Here is a 20,323-nt window from a genome sequence, read left to right as displayed (position 1 = left end):
CCCAGACAGGTGATCATCCAAACTCCTCTTGAATTTGCCCAAGGTAGGGGCGAGGACCACTTCCCTGGGAAGTTGGCTCCAGATTGTGACCACCCTTCTGATCTCCAACCTAAACCCATTTTCCATCAGCTTATTACTATTGTTCCTCATCAGGCCAGGTGGTGCTGGAGAGAAAAGGGCTCTACCTATTTGCTTTTGATCCCCCGTGATGAGCTTGTAGGCAGCCACCAGGTCCCCCCTCATCCTCCTTTTGCCGAGGCTGAACAAGTTGAAGAGGTTCAGGTCCCTCAGCCTGTCCTCATAGGGCCTGTCCTGCTGCCCTCTCACCAAGTGGGTGGCTCTCCTCTAAAACCTCTCCAGGCTGTCCTGAAGTGTAGTGCCCAGTACTGGAAGCAGTACTCCACCTGTGGCCTGACCAAAGTCTCATAGAGGGGGAGCATCACCTCTCTGGACCGGCTTGAGATGCACCTTTAGATGCATGACAAGGTATGGCTGGCCTTGCTGGCTGTGGTCTGGCATTGGCAACTCATGTTCATATTGGAGTCAATAATGACTCCGAGATCCCTTTCCACCTCTGTGCTTTCAAGAAGGGAGCTCCCCAGCCGGTATGTAAGCTGTGGAGTCCTTCTCCCCAGGTGCAGCACCCTGCATTTGTCTCCGTTGAGCCCCATCTTATTCTCGTCTGCCCACTTCTGTCATCTGTCTAAATCTAGTTGCAGCCTCTCTCTCCCTTTGAGTGTGTCCACCTCACCCCCCATCTTAGTGTCATCAGCAAACTTGCACAGCGTGCTTTCCACCCCCTCGTCCAATTTGGGCAATTTGCAGCTAGTTCTGGCAAAGTAGTTTACATACAAGAAATAGAAGAAAGGGAACTCCTATCGAGAGCTGAAATGCAGAGAGACTGTGGAATTGCCATTCTTGAAGGTTTTTAACACCTGGATGGACAAAGTCATGGCTGACACAATTCAATTGGAGATGCTCCTTCTTTCAGCAAGGGGTTGAACTAGAAGACCTCCTCAACTTCCTTCCAAGCGTAATTTTCTATGTTGTCCTTCTATGCACCTGTCTTTACTGAACCTCATGATATTTCTTTTGGTCCAATCCTCCAGTTTGTCGAGGTGTCTCTGAATCCTTGCCTACCCTCCAGCATATTTACTACTCCCCTCAGCTTGGTGTCACCTTCAAACTTGATGAGGAGTGACTCCATCACATCTTTCATGTCTTTGATGAAAATATTGAAATAGGCCCCAGGCCCAACCCTAGGAACAGTCCACTGGATATCACCTGCCACCTAGACAGTGACCCATTGATTACTACCCTCTGAGCTGAACCAATCAGCCATTTTCAATCCACCTCACAGTCCATTCAACCCATACTTCCTTGGCTTGCTTGTAACAATATTGTTTGAGACTGTATCCAAAGTCTTGCCGAAGTCCAGGTACAGAGCATTCAGAGCTCTCCCTACATCCATAGGGGCAGTAATCTCTTCCATCAGGTTGGTCAGGCATGACTTGCCCTTAGTGACTCCATGCTGACTGTTCCTCATTACCTTTGTCTCCTCCAAGTGCTTACAAACAGATTCCTGGAGGACCCGCTCCATGATTTCTCCAGGGATGAGGTGAGGACAACTGTTCTGTAGTTCCCCAGATCCTTCTTCTTCCCTTTCTTAAAGATGGGCACTAACTTGCCCTTTTCCAAATATCCAGGACTAAAACCCAAAAAGAAATTTAAAAGAAGTGGAAATGTGGACAAATGGCAAGGGAGGAGGATAAGAGTATTACTCAGGCCAGCTGGGCTGAAATCAGGAAGGGCAAAGTGCTGTTGGAGTTGCAGGTAGCCAGGGATGAGGAAGGAAACAAGAAGATTTTCGACAAGTATGTCAGCAACAAGAGGAAGATCAGGGAAAGCGTTGGTGCCCTTTGAGTGGTGGAAGCAACTTAGTGACCAATGATGGGGAAATGGCTGAAGTGCTCAATGCCTTTTTTGACTTCAGTCTTCACAGGCAAGGTCAGCTCCCAGACTGTTGCACTTGGCAGCACATTTTGGGGAGAAGATGAGCAGCCACTACTGGGAAAAGTTCGCTGGACCTGTACGAGTCCATGGGGCCAGAAACAAATGCATGTGATGGTGCGGAGGGGGTTGGCTGATGTGCAGAGCTGTGCAAAGACACAGGCTTCCTTGGGTATTTGAATGGAGAGGTGGTGGACCTAAACATGTAGTTTTAGAAAGCGCCCAAACCGCAGGTGTTGGAAGCTGGAGAAGGATCAGCCCTCCTGAGTTCCCCTACAATCAGAGAAAAATAAAGCTAGAAGGGACCCCTGGATCTCATCTACTCCCACCCTGTGCTTGAAGAAGGACCATCGCTATCTACAGCCAAACCCTGTCTAAATTTTTACTAATAGTGCACAGGCAACCCCCTTCCATTGGAGGATGGGAAACCCTGCCATGGTGCTCCCCATTTGACCATAAATTGAAATTCCTCCCGGATGCCAAATGCAGGGATTCGTCTGACCCTGAGTGGAGGGTTCTGATACCCAATCTAAACCTACTTTACCAGTGTTAAAGGGGATTCACTCTCTTCTTCCCTTCTCTTCTCCCCTCTGTCTTGCTTCCCCCAGCCCTTGCCCCCATTCCTTCAGATCTCCCATAGTAACATGTAAGTGGACATCATCACACATTTCCTCCCCAGCCAGGTCATTACGTGTAACCCTCATCTGCTCGTCTACCACATGCTGCCATGCCATTGTACCCTCCTTTTCCACACCTGCATCCTCCTGGGCTTGTGGGCTGCCCTCCATTGCAGTCCTTAGGAAGAAAAAGCAAAGAGAACTGGAAAGATGAACACCATCTCACTCCCAGGAGAAGTCTTAGTTAGAGTCCACATTGGACAGTAGGCCAGGGGATGGTCCCATGTACAAGTCAAATGTGATAAATCACAGAGTAGCACAAATGTAGGACTGGAAGCAGCTCTGGAGGGAGGTCCAGCCTCCTGCTCAAGGCAGCATCTTCCCTATCCAAACTATCACATATGTAACCTTATTTAAACTGTTTTTAAAACCATGCAGTCTCCCTGTCACACCACTACAAGGTATATTGCCCACAGACACTAAAACCACTGAAATCTGCCACAGGCAAAAGAGGGAGATGAAGACTCTCCATGTCCAGCTGCTGCAAGGGGTTTAAAACACCTTCAGGAGATGCATGTAAGGCAGCCATGCTCTGCAGTACAGAGCAAGGACCCCCATCTCCCCTTAAGTCTCCACAAATCTGACTCTGCAGTAAAATTCCCTCCTGCTCCCAAACGTGGTGACTGGCATGACTATGAGTGGCCCAGGGGCAGGAAAGGTAGACCTTTTAGGTGTGGCTAAATACTGCCAATTAGCAGCCAGTACTGACTGCTTGTGAGAAAAACAGGGTGGTGGGGTGAGGTGAAGCCTGACATTTGTAGCAATGGGAGGGAGGAAAAATCCTTACCAAACCCATGCGGCTATTAGCAAAGCCCAGGAACATTAGCCCACTGATAGACATGGCCTAAGTTAGAAGCCAGAGTGAAATCCTCTGACGTGTGATCAGCAATAGGTCAAATGAGAGAATCATGACAGTCCTTCTTGGCTTCAAAATTTCAGATTTCATAGATATTCGGGCTGGAAGGGACCTTGTCAGATCATCGGGTCCAGCCCCCTGCCCAAGGGGCAAAGGTAGGGGCAAAGGATCCCAGCTTGATAAGCATCCAAATGTTTCTTAAAAGTGTTCAAAGCTGGTGCTTGCACCACCTCGGGGGCAGTCGATTCCAGTGACTCGGTGAATCCATGTCTAATCAGTGAATCCAGGGGTGTTTGTCCCTGGCCTCTGCTTGTGAGCTGTGCAAGGCTCTAGGGACCGAGTCCCACGAGCTCTTAGGAAAGATGCATAGAGAAATCACTGCGCTGAAGCTTTGGTCCTTTTATTCCAGCAAGGCTCCATGTGAGCTACACCCAGAGCCCTTTCTCATAGAGAAATCATGTTGATCTCCCCCTCTCCGTTCTCTCATGGAGTGAGGGGTGGATGACTGCGAAACCCGTGTCCCTGGCATCTCGATAGTGCAGTGATAGGGGGACAAGGGATTAGATACAGTAGAAGACAGTCAGTAACCAAACCGTCCTGGCGTTCACGGATCTAATGTAGGAAACCGAAGGCAAAACCATTAAGACGAGCACAGTAAGTAAAATATTCAATTCAATAAAGTTTGGGTATTGAGACAGAGGAGCATTTGGAACAGAAATATAAATTACAATTAAGAATTGTTTCAGAGTTTGATTCTCCATGTAATCACATTTCTTCAGTTTGTCAGACAAGTAAAGATGTTTTTACAAAAAGAAAAATGCAGATTTTCCATTTTCTACACTAGTATAACTGAGGTGAGCGACCAGGGCAGGAGCCCCAGGCAATGCCTTTGCAGCAGGGTGCAGAATTAGAGCTCTCATCTGCATCTCAACTTCCCTGGGCTTGGAGCAGCCTTGCTACCATGTCTTCCTTTTTATCAATAATCCCAGAAGTACTAAGGATAATTTAGTTTCTTGCCCACAGAGGGATTTCAGCCTCAGCAAATAAAGAAAAGATGATCTGTTCAGATGATCAATCTTGATCATTTTTTTTTAAATAGATGAGTTACAATACTTAAAGCAAAACTGGGGTCTTGATAGCCCATGCATATACATATTTGTGAGACTGGAAGCCAGTTTGCAACCAAGTGGCTGGCAGGATGTGAACAAAGCTGTGTGCAATCTTTCCAGATGACTCAGAGCTTAAGACATTGGCTGTGTCCATACTATATGTGCCTAGGAAAATGAAAATACAATGGCATGTCCTTTTGGACTTCATACCTTCATGAGCAGCTCCTTGTGGGTCAGACTCAGGCACCAGCATTCATGAAATGGGCTTGTAATTGTTCTCTTTTCCGAAGCTATCTCATGGAACGGACCTGAACCTGATGGGGAATGACACAGCTCCTTGGACAGCGGAGGAGCTAGGCCAGTTTATGCCAGGGAGACAGTGTGTCAGTGCACTGACAAATGCCAGTGTGACAGTTTATGCCAGTGTGACAGTGCACTGACAAATTCTGCATTTTCACAGACATGGGAAATGTGTCCGCTCTAGTCGGTGCCAGTGACAGGGTCTCCACAACAGCACGGGCAAAATACCTTTCCTGCCCACTTTTTGGATGAAATGCCACAATATTCTGAAGTGACAAAAACAGTTTCTCAACAATTTTGTTACTTTAGGGGCCCTAATTTTTCATTTAACCCCCCCCCCCCCAAAAAAAAACTGCCTTTCAACTGAAAATAAAGTGGCACTATAAAAAAAATAAGACATGCATGACTGTGGACAGGAAAGGTGGGGTTATTCTCTTGTCTTCTTGTGTCCTCACAACAGTCATTCCCTTTCCCTCCACAGGCATCCCAAAAGGCACTGTGGATGATGACGTCCAATTGCACCGCGGTGACTGAGTTCCTGCTTCTGGGGTTCTCCGATGCCCTGGGACTGCAGATCTTGCACTTGGCCACTTTTCTAACAATATACCTGGCAGCCCTGATTGGCAATCTCCTTGTTATCACGGTCATAGCCTTGGACAGCCACCTGTTTGAAAGCGGAGTGATCATGGGTTTGAGATAGGAGGTGTCAGTGATTACTTTGGTGCTTGTTCTTCCAGTCATGCTTTCCTCCCATGGGTTTTCCAGTAGAGCTGAGCGTTTTCCTTCATACAATGCTGAAGGGATGGAAATGATTTCTTGTCAGTGTCTGCACACCTGTGCTTCTGTACACGTCATGACTGTAGTGATGCTGGGTTTAAGTTGTCCTTGTATTTCACCTGTCTGTAATGGGAGGCCCAAAACTGGACTCAGTACTCTAGATGTGGCCTTGCCAGTGCTGAACTGAGGGGAGTAATCACTTCCCTCAGCCTGCTGGCTACGTTCCTACTAATGCAGCACACTGTGCTATTAGTTGTCTTGCCAGCAAGGGCACGCTGGTGGCTCATATTCATCTCCCTGTCAACTGTAACCCTGGGTCCTTTTCTGCAGAGCTGCTGCTTAGCCAGTCAGTCCCCAGTCTGTATTGGTGCATGGGATTGGTCCTTCCTACATGCAGGGCTTTGGCTTTTTCAAGCCTGGGATGTTGTTCCAAGAAAAAGGGTTGCTAGTAAGAGAGTAAGAGAGCACTGAGGGTTTTCCTCCACACAACCCTGAAGAGATGGAAATGATTTGTTGTAAGTGTGTACACACTAGAGCTCCTGTGCACGTCATGACTGCAGTGATGCTGGATACCAGTTGTTGCTTTATTCCACTATAGGGAAGCTGTAGGTACTTAAAAGAGCTGCCAACATCCCCAGGTTTAAGTAAGTCAAGCCCCAATGACGTTCACGCTGCTAGTCCCTAAATCCTTTCAGGACCGGTAGCGGATATTTTCACCTTTCCAACAAGCAGCCTATGCCAAGAGCTCTGTCGCAGGGCACCTCGGTGCTCTGCTCCTAGAGAGTGGAAACTGCCAGGGAGAGAGCCCTGCCAGGACATAATGAGCACAGCTGCGGGTTGCCGGGGCAACCAGGAAGTCAGCTGACCGGAGGGGGCAGTGCTTGGTCCTCATAAAGCCCAGGGCTGAGGCCAGGTTGCCACTTCTCTGCCAGCAGCCAGAGAGCCAGGAGCTCTCTCAGCCAGGATGTGGGAAGAAGCCTGATTGCAAGTACAGCTCATGATAGCTCTGGAGGCATGAGCAATGATGCTAAGTTATAGCCAGGTGACTTCTGTTGTTATAGCCAGAGGGCGTGTGTTTGAGTTATAGCCAGGAGGCTCGAGTTGGTGTTGTTACGTATTACACTGGTGGCTAGGGTGAGGCTATAAGGGGTTGGAGGAGGCCTCAGGGGGAACCCCCAGCGGTGGGGGAACCCCAGTGCCAGGGAGGGTGCAGTGTACTCAGGAGGGACCCACAGCGGCGTGGGGACCCAGGCACCAGTGAGGGTGCAGTATCCTTAAAGGGGCCTCACAGCAGAGCGTGAGGACCCCGGCGCCCAGAAAGGCGCAGCATATGGGGTGTACAGACCCCAGCCCTAGAGAGGGGCACTTTTGAGAAGCCCAGGTGTGGGCGTGGTGAGCCCCAGAGAAGGGACCATATTTAGTAGCCCAAATTGGGCACAGTGAGCCCCAGAAAGGGGGGCTGCACTTCTGAGAAGCCCCAGTGTGGGTGTAGTAAGCCCCAGAGAAGGGGTACTACTGAGAAGCCCCAGGACGGATGTGGCAAGCCCCTGTGGAAGGCAGAGTACTGTGGTAAACCCCGAAGAAGGTCCCCATCAGCTCGGGACCTCATGGTGTCTGTTCTCTATTCCATGATCCCACCAATGATGAATCCGGTCATCTACAGCATGAGAAACAAGGACAGCAAAGCATCTCTGTGGAAACTGGTGAGATGGAAGTGGTTTATTGTGACAAAGATGTCAGTTATTCTCCAGTGACTGTGGTTCCACTTAACATCTTTATAGAAACAACCAACTGTGTTATTAATACAAATTAATTTCACTGATTCCCATTTTGTTGCTTTAGCACTACACTATTTAAAATAAGCTCTGTATTTAATTTAAGCTTATGTCTCCCTGAACTAGTTAGTCTCTAAGATGCTGCTCAGCCCTAGCTACTGTCTTGGTGTCTGAAATTCAGCTTTGATGCTGATAATGTCATTTGTTACTGCACTGTTGCAACACCTTGTACATAACTTCTATATCTCAAAAAACTGCTTCTTGGAGAATATCATGAAATCTTTCTCCTTTCTGTGTTACAATATTTTCTTGAGGTTCGCCTATCTGGGATCTGGAAGGAGGGTCGGAGAATGTTTAAAGGGGAGTGATAATAGTTTTTAGATAGGTGTCAGTGAGCACTCTGGTGCTGGGAGTCTTAATCATGATTTCCTTGTACAGGTTTGGCAAGGGAGCTAATGGTCTTCCACACCATGCTGAAGGGTTGGAAATGATTTCTTCTAAGTGTCTACTCACTTGAGCTTCTATACAAATCATGACTGTCGTGAAGCTGGATTTAGGTTGTCCTTCTATTTCACCACCTGAAACAGTAGATAGGTGAGCCTGGGGATTTTGGAAGGTGAGTTAACTATGTCAAGTCAAAATGGCTTTTGAGCCGCCAGTCCCTCAATCTATTATCCCTTCCAACAAGCAGCCTATCCTATGAAGTCCACTAATTCCAGGAGCTGTAGGGGATGGTTTGGAGGCTCCTTGCCTTGGGTGTGATCTTAAACTGCACCCTGCTGGGAGTGGGTGGCCTGGTGGGGCTCTGAGTGGTGTGGGAGCCCCCAGGAGATACCAGGCTTGTTGCCTTTCACTGGGGAGGTGAGTAGGCGTGACTAAGCCCCAGCCTTCACCTTCAGGTGGGCCATATAGCATCAATGTAGGGTAGGCCAGGGCAGCCTCCCACCTTAATTAAGGATTTAATTAATTAGCAACAAGGCATGAGGGGTGAGACAGGTGGGCAGCATGCCCAGAGGCAGGTGGGAAACTAGCCCTGTGGCTAGCTAGGCACTCCCACTTTGCCACACATCTATATACACTGCCATATGACTCTGGCGTACAGATACTTGATCCGTAAGGTGCTGGAACATAATGGCTGCCTATGGAGCCCAGATGGCATGTGTTTGAAAGTTAAAGCATCCCTAGGATGTGGCGAACTGTTCTCTTGAGCCTTTCCTCCTAAGGTACTTACCAATAGCCCTTAGAAGAAGGTTAGAGAAAATTGAATAGGACCAGTATGTAGCCACTTTAGATTGATCTAACATGTTCTGACATCTCCAACCCAGGTCACTGGATACAAGTTAAACTTTTTCCAAACATTGCTATTTCATTTTCCCATCTGATGCCTTAAAATAGTATCACTAAGGGAAGTAGTATGGAAAACTGTGAATCACAGGTGAGAGAACGTTTTGGGAAAGGCTAGCTGAGTTAGTCTTCCTTATGCTAACTCAACCTAACTTAACACCATTAAAGGCCTGCTAAAATGACTGTGATGCAGGATAAAAGGATTCAAACTGAACAGGAGGTCTACACTGTGTATGGTACCACTATGGGGCCAACCTAAGGTTTCTGGGTTGCCTAACTGGTTATTTTTGTGTGTAACCAAGTGAAATATTTTAGTTGGTCTCTAATGCTAATACTTGTTTTCTCAAGTATGCCCTGATTGGTTTTGAGGAAATTTAAAACATCCCCTGATGATTGCTGTTTCTCCAATCACTAAGCCATTGTAGAGGTGTCATACATGACAATATAATTATTTTGGAGTTGAGCCTTGTATTTGGAGCAGGGTTTCAGTCTTTGAACTGCGCATGAGGAGCGAATTGTGGAACCGCAACACCCCCCCCCCCCCCCCCCGCCAGACCTTTTTTCTGAGTACAAGATTGGTTATCTTGAAACCATTTCAAATAATTAAACTGAATTTAGGAGTGAAAAAGGAATGGCACCCTTAAGATGTGTACTACCCCCTCCCAGAGATCATACAACAACCATGCAAGTGTCATTGTGGCAGGTGAATACATGTGTGTAATTGCCCCTTGGTTGCCCTTTCCTTTCTCCTCCTTTTTCTGGCAGAAAGCTAACCTTTTTAGGAGCCCTTTCTAACAGGAAGCCTGATCAGTTGTTAAATGAAGTGTCCCTAATAAAACTATACATGCTTCCTGATTTCCTGAGTTTTTAATATAGAAAAGATGGTGAGAAAAAAGGAAAGGAAAAAACAAAGAAGGAAATGAATGGAGTAATCACATTGAATACGATGTTGGAATTTTTGTGATTTAATATGACAAATAATGATGAGTAGAAAAAAGAGTGCACAAAAGACTAGCTCAGCTACAGTCACTGAGGGTGAACTTCTATTCCCTTCTTGGTATGTAGGCAACCTGATTTGGTGATGTACATGACAGTTGGGGTTGTTTAAGGGCAAAAAATGCCACTCAAGCACAGGTTGGCATTTATTCGTGGATGTGTAGCTCTCCATGCATGGCCAAATAGTGGTGCAGATTGGACAGGTGCAAGAGTAGCTCAGGCCTATGTGCACACCCCTTGTGCACGCACAACGGCTTCAGACACTTGTCTGTCTTTGAGTCCGTAGAGGAGAGGCTCTGGCACTCATCCAGGCAGCTTGAGTTCCTGGTTTCTAGGCCTTCCTTGGTCATGGGGGATTTGGACCCTGGCTTCACCAGTCTCTCATTGCACTACTGTAACTATTATAAAAGCCATTCCCAATGCTACTTTTCAAGATGAGCTGCTAATACAGTGATTGATAAAGATGGATGGCGGGCACATTGTGGGATAAAGCTTCCACCTCAGTGGGAGCAAGGTTGTAGGGTATAATCCAGGGTCTTCCCCACTTAGGCTTGTGGCCATCTCTCCAGATCACGCGCTCTGGCTTGCTCTTTCTTCTGACTTGAAGTATTTCCTCTATGGCTGCCCAAGGGGCCATATTTGAAAAGGAGTATTGGGGAAAGGGCTGGACAGTGTCTGGCCTATGGTGTAGTGGTTGGACTACTGTTGTGGGGGGTCAGTGATGCCCAAATCCAAACACCCTCTTCTTGTGGAGGACCCAAGATCTCTGGCTGCCCTTGTAAGTGCCCTAGCCACTCAAGTATTTAAGTGAAAAGATGGGGGCTCTTAAACACGTTTTGTTGCTGGTTCATATGCTCAGTTTGTGAGTATATAGTCATGCATAGTCGTCCACACACCCCAGGTACAGCATGCCAGCTTGCACATAAGTGGCATTTTTGGCCTTGGGTGCCCATGTAGGCAACCCAGTTGGTACACTTAGGGTGATGTTAGTCTCTCCTGAAGGTCTAATTCTTTCAGTTTTTCAAAACAATACTATTATTGTCAAACTCCAGATCACTAATTCTAATGTCCCTGATGCATTGCGTTCAAGGAGATCTTGCTCTTTCATATAATTGATTCAGTTCAAAGGAAAGTGAGACCTTTCTTTTCTTTCTGATGGATACCAGACACATGGGACCTGGAGCTCTGGATGGGAGCCCATCCTTTACATTTCACTTTGTAATTTTTAGCTTCTGTTACCAAGAAGGTGGAAGAGTGCTGGGGGGGGGGGGGACGACGAGTGCAAGTGCGATTATATGTCGAGCCTTGAACATGTGGATGTCTGAACAAGGTTTCAGTGTGGATTTTACTTGGCAATCTGCCTAAGTTTTGTGTTCACTTGCATGAATGGAAAAACTGAATCTACTTCCATGGCTTTCATGTGGCTTGCTTAGGAGTTACAACTCTTCAACTAGGATAATGTCTATCCATGTAGGAGGGCAAGTTGACAGAGGGATCGTGTTGATTTTATGTTATGTTGAGATATGGAAACACAGAAGATGTTGGGGATGGATTTGCTTGTGCAAGAAGAACTTGCATCTAACAAATAATTTCTGGAAGCAAGCTTGTGCAATAGAGGGAAAACTATTTTATTTTGTGGGAACTTTCTCAAACTATCCCCCCTTCCCCCTGCCAATAAAGAAAGTAGCAAATGTCTTTAAATATTTATTTAGTCATATATGAATGCTCACAATTCTCTTCAAAAAGCGCTGAAATCTGTATGGACACTGCAGTCTCTTAGAATTGAACCCCGCCATGTTATTTTTAAAGTGGATATTTTAGGGAACAAAGGGGTGCTTCTTGACAATGTAACTCAGACACCGCTCCTGTTCTTTGCATTGCTTTTGCTCTTGTATCTTGCCATCCTGGCTAGGAGCGCCCTTCTCCTGCTCACATTTTTTGCTGACCAGAGCCTTCTCACCCCCATGCACTTCTTTTCTTGGAAATCTACCTTTTCTTGAAATTTGCTATGCAGCCAGTATAGTGCCCAAGATGTTAGCCAGATAATTCTTCCAGCGGTGCTCCTGACAGCCTGCTTGATGCACCCGTAGCCGGGCACATGCATGATGTCTCCATCGCGTAGGGAAAGCAATGCTGCAGCTGGAATCATGTCTAGAGGCCCCAGAGAAATTCAGATGCCTTGACTTGCAGATCTCATAGTAGGATTGAAGGATAAATCTTTTGTTCGTAGATTTTAATGTTTCAAGGCAACCATGACCATCAGCTCCCTGCTTAACGAAGATTAGATGATTCCACCGAGCGAGTCCTGCATACTGTAAAAAACCATATTTATTGTGTATTGCATAGAAATCGGTTCTATACATGTTAACAAGTCTTATACAACTGCTTGGAGGTCCATTAGTAATGAAAGGAAATGAAACGCATTTTTTTTTTTATAATTATGTAGATGCGATTACTTAGTTATGTGATTAAAAAGTTGAAACTCTTCTGTGACTTTAAAAAAGTAGATAAATATTGCTCTGATTGTCCACTTATTTCCTTGCACATGTATGATTGAATGTCATTTGAAACCTCTGTGTCTAGCTGAACACGTCCATGTATCTCAAGACTGCAGGAACACTTTGATGTGAACTTGGAGAAAAGCATGAAACCATGTACAGAGCAGCCTGAAGAGCAGGGTGTTACCCTGGGAGCGGGAGCCTCCAGAAAGGAGTCTTTATTTCCTTCCTTCTGGCCCCAGACTCCACCAGGGAAGGGGCAGACGAACCCATGACTCCAAGTGCCTGGAGAAGTCCCATAAGCACCAGGTGATGCACTGGACAGGCCTGGGGAGATGTCCATCGCTCCTGTTGAAGCTCATCCAGTAGCTAGGAAGGACTGCAAGAATCCAAGCGCCTTGCATTCATCTGATTCAACAGAAAAGCAAAATAAAAAAATAGACATCCCTTATTGATAATGATGAAACTGCTTATTTGGGCCAGTCCAAATGATGGAGTTAAAGAAAAAGGGGGGGGGGGGGGTTGGAGCACATTGAAGTGTGAAAGAAATGTTGCTTTAGATGAAAGGTTTTTTTTTTTCTTTTTTTTCCATTTTCTTGTACCATCTACACGTTTCCCAAAGCCTGATGAAGGGACTTTGATCCCAAAAGCCTGCAGAAAAGGACGATTTTCTTACCCTTTTCCAGTTGGTCTAATAAGTTTCATTTTGAAACCACGAGTTCTGGTTTCTGTAGTTCTTTTTCTATTGGCATTTTGTCTTACCTTTCTGAATGAAGTGTAAGTCTCATTAGTATTTTAACCTCTCCCATCAACCTGGAAACAAAGTTTGAAATATTGGAATTTACAGTGAGATGTCTATTCCATTTCCTAATCAGCTTTACATTTACTTTTCAGAGGTTGGATGCATGTGGATATCTAGTTTCCAAAGGAGATCTGTAGGAGACACAATTATCAGTGGGGATGCAGCCCACTGTACCCACAATTAAATATGCACCTCTGTCTTCAACTCATTTATAAGTCTCAGTGTGGAGAGTGTTGTATTTCCTTGGTTCCTATTTAATTTTCTTTCAGTCTGCACATGATCAGCTGGGTGTCATGGGTTCAAATCCCACCCTTGCATGGTGAGCGGGTCTCTGGGGCCAGTTCTTTACTCGTGGGCCCCCCCCCCCCCCCCCCCGACTCTTTCATTGCTGTGGCCAGAGGTGCTGAGGCAAGAGGCCACATGCACCCTCTGGAAGATGCTCTCCGCTTTCCCCAATATCTCTCACCCCAATCTTTCATACTACGAGGCCAGAACGACTCGCAGCTGCTTGAACTCCACTGGTTCGCTCCACATCAGGCCAGAAAATACTCTTATTTGCTATCACGTGGAATTTGCTCCAGGAGAGTGGCATCCTCCAGCACTAAATAAAATGGAACTGGAAATATTGGCTAGTTTGTGAGGATTTATTTCATGGTTCCCCCAATTTTTTACCTTGTTTCCTGCCTCCTGTGCTGTTGCTGGGTCCAGCAGAGGAGCTGTTGTGGGTTTGCAGGAAGAGGGTAACTTCACTGATGAATTCAGCAAAGGAGAGGCAGGGAAGGGCATCAGCCCAAATGGAGAGCCCCTCAAAGCCCTTGCTCCTAACCGGAGCCAGCTGTATCCAACCAGCAGGGTTACAAGCGTCTGAAAGAGCCACTGTTCCTCTTTGGCTCTGACCACAAGTGTCCTGCTTGGCCGGATACAAACCCAGTTAGCTACCAGCTCTTGGGTGCCCCTAGCATTTCCCTTCCTCCAACTGGGTATCCCCTAGACCCAAACTGCAACTGTGCAGCTCATATGAAACCAGCAGCAATTGCTGCAAGCCCTTCTCCCGCTCAGCGCACAGGATTGGACTCACTCGGGGGCAAAGCTCACCTCGATGTCAGGGTGCTGCTGAGCCTGGTTCTGGGGGGCTCGCACAGAGCTTCAGCAGCACTGATCCCAACGTGGAGCCTTTCTAGTGTCGATGTCTCACCTAGTCACTGCTGGGTCGCAGCTTGGCCTGAGCCCCCAAATGGAAGCACCCTGCCCATGGCACCAGTAGAGCACCCAGCATTGATGGTTTGCACTGGGCTGAATGCTTGCAGCAGGGATTGGGGCTCCCGGCCTGTGGCACCCTGCCTGGCCCTGCACCCCTCACCCTCGACAAGAGCAGGAGGCTTTCTGAGCCCAGCTGGAGGGGACTAGTAGCCGCCCACAGCCTTGGTGTTGGAGGGGCTGAGCTTGGGGGAGTCGTGAACTCTGCACTGGCAGAGACCCGGGCATCTCTAGGCCACTTCCTTGCCCCAATTGTCCTCAGTTCCAGTGGTCCTAAAAGGGGGCACAGCACCCTGTTAAACTATAACCCCTTCAATACCCTGTGCATCCAGTCCTGGGGCACGTTGCAGAAGCAGTTTTCGAAGGTAACAGCACTGAACTGCTCCTTGCCTCAGTCCCTTCTTGTCCTTAAGGAAACATCCCAAAAGGGATACTGCACTACCCCCATCCCTCAGAACCAGCACTGATCGTGCCCCAAGTGCAGGTCATAGCTGTGGAGGATGCTGAGCCCTACACACCCCCAGTGCCTGCCTGGCAGCTGCGTCTCTGCCTTAGCATCCCACGGCAGCATAATCCAAACCCAGCCAGTGAGTTGGTAGCTCAGGGAGAGCTTGGCCCTCGGTCCTTAAGATGCATCCTCAGGCCTCTTTTGTTTTGTATTAAAAAGCACCCACACCATGCCATTAGAAAGAGCAGGACGTGTACTCAAGGCATTCAGACAAGACGGTCTGAAGCAACTGGACTAAAAAAACACCAAGAAGCTCACAAAGTTTTCTGAGCATTTTCTTTTTATTGGGACCATTTTTTCTTTTGAGACAAGGGACAGCTGAACTTCAACAGATTGTAGCCAAGCACCACAGCTTCACCGTACATTATTTTTTATTTTCTCAAATAAATCAGGACTGATTTCCTAGAGTGCATTAACAGTTGTCAACTGGTGACTAGGCATCACCTGTCATATTATTTTACCATTTTTAAATCAGAACACGACAGATTTTTATTCAACAAGACAGATCAGATCAGTAGACAAAATGAAAAAGTTTATTCCTCCAGCCAGCTCACAACAGGAAAGGGTAATGGCCAAGTCCTCTCAGTGTAGAAGAGCACCAGGTACAAGGTGAAAAGGTTTTTTATACTGTTTATTCTTCGACTGTGCACATCCGGTTTGACGCTGAGCACGCCAACTACCGCTAGGATCATTTGGACACAGATCTTCATGTATGGGGATGGAGATGAACCCTTTCAAACACCCATGAAGCTTCAACTTACAGACGCAACCAAATTGGACCACAAACAGCCTCAAACTGGCCCCACAACCTACGGCTAAAGCAAGCTACAGCCAAGCCACTAACCGAACTGAGCACAAACCTGCATTTCTACACCAACACTGACAACCCGACCCAGAAAACCCTACATGCTACCTTCAGTCACATCTATTAAGATCAACTCCTGAACTAGCAAAGCCAAACCACCTGAAAAAACCTAGACCGCCACATATCAATACGCACAACTAGCACAACACCTCAACCTCACTGCCTACAAACCAGGGCCAACCCAATACGCACAATGCCTCAACCTCACTGCCTACAAATAGGGCCAACCCAAGACCGAGTCCATGGTGCAACTTGAAGCGTGCAGCAGCTTGCTCCACAGAACGGCATTCCTCCCAGCCAGTCGCCGCATGTCTCCTGGCGGCTGAGGCTCCGCGCTTGCACGGACCTCCCGGGGGGACCAGGGCTGGGCTCCAGCTCCGCACCCCGCGCAGGCACCTGCAGGGCTGAGACTGGCGGGAAGGGGCAAGCATAGTGATGGGACACTGCACCCTGGGACCAGGGCTCTGAGGCACAGCTGGCTCCCTCTTCCCTCCCTCCCCTTCCCTTTCTTTAATAATGAAGGGAAGGTCACTAGCAAAGTGCTCTTGTTTCTGGAAGCTGGCTCCTCCCCTAAACCCACCGATGCTGCAGGACACAGCCCCCTGCAAAGGTGGTAGGGGGCACTAATGCATGAAACCTCTCAGTCACCTGCCTGCCTAGAAGCTTGTGTGGATAGAAAATGGAGGGCGTTCAATGAAACTGAAAAGCAGTGCCTTGAAGAGGGGATGTTCACCCCCCATTATACACAAGGAGGCTGTAGACCTTACTGCCACAAGAAGCCATTGAGGCCATGGCCAGGCACCCGCACTTGTTCCCAGACAGAGAAAGGCCCCTAACTCTGAGCTCAGGGTCCCCAGAGGGAGAATTGGGTGCATATGCACTGCAAACTGGAGGAGTAAGGGCATCCTGTGCAGACACCCCCAAAGCTGCTTCTGGGGAGCTCAGATGCCAGCATGAGAAACATTGAGCTGTGGAAACCCCAGGACCAGAAAGACTCGATTAAAGCTACGTGAGTTGGTCAGCACCCGCTGTATCACATCAGGAGAAACTGCTAGAGTTGCTGCATGTAGCTACAGCTGCAGCTGTTTTCCCATTTGCATTGCCTCATTCACATCAGGGCCCTTTGCAAGGCGGCAGAGATAAAGGTCCTGTTCGGACGCCTTCTCCTTCAGGGACAGAGGCTGGTGAGAGCTGAGCTAGAATGAAGGGCCCACGAGCCCTCTGCTGGAATTGTACAGAAACTCACCCAGAAAGGTTGCGTTGTCTGCAAAAATATCTAGTGTGTGGTTGTCTAGGGTTTTCAGAGACTGTCAGGGGCTGCAAGGGACCTGGTAGATCGTTGTGTGCAGCCCCCTGCACTAGGCAGGAAAAGACAGCTGGGGTAAAATGACCCCAGGGAGGTGACCGTCCAGTCTCCTGTTGAAGATGTCCAAGGTAGGTGACCGCACCACCCCTGGGGGGAGTTTATTCCACGGTCTGGACACCCTGACTGTGGAGGAGTTTTCCTTGGACTTGCACCTGACGCGGCTTCCAGGAGTTTGTACCCATTGCTCCTGGTCTTCCCCAGGGGTGCCCTGGTGAACAGCTGTTTCCTGAGCCCTTGATGTACTCCCCGATGTAGTGGTAAGCTGCTACCACGTCCCCTCTCAGCCTGCTCTTCTGTGGGCTGAAGAGGCCCAAGTCCCTCGGCCTCTCCTCGTATGGCTTGTCTTGCAAGTCCCTGATCCTATGAGTGGCAGCGTGGTATTTGCCCTGCGGGCTGCAACATCGCACTGCCAGCTCATGTTCGTGCGATGATCTAGCACTACCCCTAGGTCCCTTTCGGCCGTGGTACAAGTCTAATTGTTGCCACCAAGCCTGAGGTCTGCTGGGGATTGTTTGCCCCCAGATGCGGGTGTTTCAGGCATGCTCAGCAGGAACAAGGAGCCTGTCCCATCTATTCTGACTGTACAGACCTGGGGTCAGGACAATTGCTTCCTGGGTGTTTGCGCAGCACCCACCGTGGCCTCTAACCACGGTTGGGTTAGTCTTTACCTATCCTAAAGCAGTTCAGCACGGGACTTTGTCCAGACTGATGCAGGACAGGCTTTACCTACTTAGCTGCCTGCTGTATTTTTCAGCTTAGGAAGGGAAAGAGCAAGGAAAATCATTTAGGAACAGGATGCCGAGGCTACTTGTACCTTCCTGTGGGGTGGGGTGGTGGGAGAGTGAAAGGTTTAATTGCTGGTGCCAGCACCATCTGCTAATCCATCCCCACCTCTCTTGAATGGAGACTGCCTCCCACGTGGACATGGGTGAAGCCCGGTAAGTAGCCAGTATGCTGGCAATGTAGTGACATGTGGGGTTAACAGACTGAGATACTGGCCATGGCTGCAGAGAGGAGCGGGTAGTGCGATGCACGGTGAGCTGTCCTGGCCCCACAGCTGTTGCTACCAAGATATGGGGGGTGGGGGGGGGGGTGTTTCCAGGCCCCTAGACATGCCTTTGCACTTCCCAAATGTGTCTACACAAGACACTTATTGCACACTAGCCTAATAACTCTGTGCGGTAGCTTGTCATGGCAAAAAACGTGTTATTAGTCTACTGCGCGGTCTTATTCAGGTAATGTGCAGTTAGCATCACTAAATAACTATGTGCCAGTGCTACTGCACTGTAACTTTAGTGCATTTAGTTAGTACTTTATTAAGGAAGTACTAAAATAAATGCACAGTATCTAAGGCGCATTAATGAACATGAACCACCACAATGCAGTGTGCTGTGTGACACTCACTTCAAGCGAACATCTCACACAAGCTTCTCAGGTTGTGTGTCAGGATCTTGTTTCCTTTGCAGTGACTTGCACCGAGGCTGTAGTATGTTTCCAGGTAGATCCCGGGGTTGAAATCCATCTCATAAACTCCTCCCTCTGTGAAGCTAGATGGAGCCTCCACCTTGCACATGCAATAATTTCGGGTCCAGCCCTCTGGGTCAGCTGTACTGCTAACTTCTGCTTCCACTATTGTAACCCTTCCCTATGCTGCCAGAATGCAGTCCTCGCCCTGCTGCTCTCATGCTGGAGCTCTCAGACTGAGAGGCTTGCAGAGACCAAAGGTGATAAATCCAGAGCTGAAGCTGCCAGGCACGCGCTGGGGAGGTCTCAGGCTTTCTTTGGCCCTCGAAGATGTGGTGACTGCTCTGACAATCCTAGATACACCCACTGGATAGATTGCCTCCAAGTTTGGGCTTTCTTAAGGGGGAAAATGGACTGAGTGTATTTTGGAGCTATACAGTCATAGAAACCGAGGGTTGGAAGGGAGCTCAGGAGGTCACAGCCAGTCCAACCCCTGCTCAAAGCACGACCCTCCCCAACTACATCATCCCAGCCAAAGCTTTGTCAAGCTGGGTTTTAACACATCCAAGGATGGATACTCAACCCCCTCTCTGGGTAAACTGCTCCAGTGCTTCATCACCCTCCTAGTGAGAGAGTTTTTCCTAATATCCAACCTCAACTTCCCTTGCTGCAACTGGAGCCCATTGCTCCTTGTCCTGTCATATGTCCCAAATGAGAACAGTTCAGCTCCATCCTCTTTGCAACCCCCCAGCAGGGAGCTGAAGGTTGCTATCAAATCCCCTCTTGGTCTTCTCTTCTTCAGACTAAATAACCCTTAGCCTCTCCTCACAAATCATGTTCCTCAGCCCCCCAACCATTTTTGTTGCCCATCACTGGACTCTCTCCAACTTGTCCACATCCTTTCTGCAGTGGGAGTCCCAAAACTGGGCACAGTATTTACAAGTGATTCCCTTGTAAAACTGCTTCAGCAACTTTCTTAAGGACTGGATACAGAGGCTATGGGACGAGTGTTACTATAACAGCGTGCTGGGGCTGCGAGCTATTGCTGGGGGGTGTTGGAGGATGGAAGTGGCCTACAGATGCCTGTGTGGGTCAGGAAAGCAGTGACATGTGGGATTGCTGAATACTTGTCAAAACTCATCCCTCTTCCAGCACCGCAGCAGAGGACTGTAGGACAGGGCATCGTTCCCTGCTTTTATCATCCTTGTGAGTAACTGTGGGCATCGCTCCCTGTGTTTTATCATCCTCATGAGTAACTTTTCATGGCAGCAAAGTGAAGCAAAGTCAGCAGGAGAGGGATTCATTTTGGCTGTGTGAGTGCAACTCACTGAACCAGGCGGGAGATCCAGAAGTCTCTGAGCTGCCTAGGGATGCCTGTGAAGTAGGCACTTGGTAGTTAACATGTGACGGCATTTTTCTTGATGTATCACAGGCTTCAGAACAGGATGGAGAAGAAACTGTGCCCTGTGCGATGGGATGGGTTGCATTGGGTGGGTGAGATGCATTGGTGAAGTGGCATGGGAACTGCCCGCTGGGACAGCAAACAGCGCTATAGCTCGGCTCCAGACAGACTGTGCTGGAGGCACCTAAAGGCTGGCAGCTTTCTCTGGGTTTGCTTCATGCCAAAAAGGGCTCTTGGTATTAGATGAGTTAGAAAGCAGCAAAAAAAAGCAGAGGGAGGGTTGCAAAATAACTCCTCCAAACTGGCAAAAGTTTCCA

At 48.2% G+C, this 20,323-nt stretch overlaps 1 long non-coding RNA gene across 1 annotated transcript; it reads left to right on the top strand.

The window, feature by feature from the left end:
• The first annotated feature begins 6,664 nt into the window (after window positions 1-6,664).
• On the top strand, window positions 6,665-12,786 carry LOC132251672 (uncharacterized). The gene is made up of 4 exons (XR_009463639.1): window positions 6,665-6,771; window positions 7,393-7,432; window positions 7,943-8,120; window positions 12,428-12,786. It is a non-coding gene; the product is annotated as an uncharacterized LOC132251672 (long non-coding RNA).
• Window positions 12,787-20,323: the final 7,537 nt, after the last annotated feature.

Source organism: Alligator mississippiensis, chromosome 7 (assembly GCF_030867095.1).
Source record: "Alligator mississippiensis isolate rAllMis1 chromosome 7, rAllMis1, whole genome shotgun sequence".
Taxonomy (NCBI): Eukaryota; Metazoa; Chordata; order Crocodylia; family Alligatoridae; genus Alligator; species Alligator mississippiensis.
The sequence above is the reverse complement of the archived record's forward strand: the minus strand, read 5'-3'. Positions and strand labels throughout refer to the sequence as shown.